This window comes from Opisthocomus hoazin, unplaced genomic scaffold, assembly GCF_030867145.1.
Source record: "Opisthocomus hoazin isolate bOpiHoa1 unplaced genomic scaffold, bOpiHoa1.hap1 HAP1_SCAFFOLD_135, whole genome shotgun sequence".
Lineage (NCBI taxonomy): Eukaryota > Metazoa > Chordata > Aves > Opisthocomiformes > Opisthocomidae > Opisthocomus > Opisthocomus hoazin.
In genome coordinates this window covers 55001-56038 of record NW_027448926.1, presented here as the reverse complement: position 1 = coordinate 56038, position 1038 = coordinate 55001, and positions in this window count along the sequence as shown.

Below are 1038 nucleotides of genomic sequence, written 5' to 3'. Positions count from 1 at the left end.
CTTCCGACTGCCAGAAGCCGCGCGAAGCCGCTGCTTGCCCGCAGGCTCCGGTGGCCGTTGCCGACTGGAGCGAGGGCTCCAAGAGGGGTTTCTCCAGGGCCGGGCCGAGACGGGCGGCGGTCTCCGGCACTCGAACGCTTGTAGGGCCGGGGTTTGGGAGTGGAGCCTGCCGTGGCTCCCCCCCCCTCCCCACGCCCGTTAACAGCAGCCATCCGCGGGCACGTTGCAGAGAAGCCTCTACGGCAGTCCGGCTCTGCCGGTGGCCAAGCCGCGTTGGGCTTCTGCTGTCGACGCTGCCCGCTCGCTCGCTCGCACGCAGGGCCCCGCGCCTGTGCTGCCCAGCCCTGCCCGAGGTTCGGGGTTCGGGGGCCGGCGCGTGCGGCCGTCGCTGTCCCAGGAACCGTGGCCGTGGGGCCTCCGCTTCTCCTCCGTTCCCCTTCCCTTTCCTGATCGATGAGGCTTTTCGGGTGGCGTCGGAGAGGGCCCCCGGCGGGCCGGGTCTTCCGTACTCCCCGTCATAGGGAGCCACGGCGGGGCTCCGGTGTTCGGGCCGGGCGGTCTCCTTTCCAATGTCGCTTCCCGTCTCGTGCGAGGTGTTGTCCCCTTCCCTCCGAGCGGCGCGGACCGTGACGAGCAAAGAGACGGCGGTGGTGGAAGCGGCGGGGCGCGTGCCTCCCCGTGTCACCCCGCACCCCCCCCATCCCGCTACCTGCTCGGTTGGGGTTCCTCGGGCTTCTTTACCGAACCGGGCTGTGTGACGGCCGCGCGGCCCCGCGAGCCCTCAGGTGTCCTAAAGCACGCCAGGCGCCGGTGTGGGCCTCGGGCCGGGTTACCCGTGGGTGCCGGCCGCAAGCAGCGCCGGGTGGTGGGGCGGACGAACCGAGACGATCGGGGCCAGGCAAAAAGCGAAAGACACGGACCGAAACCACGAGCCTTGTGTGGGCCGCATCCGCGTGGGTGCGCCCCGAGAGCGGCCCGCGAGGTCGGGGCGTCCCCCCGCCTCTTCCGCCGCAGCCGTCGCTGCGGCGTTCTGGTTTC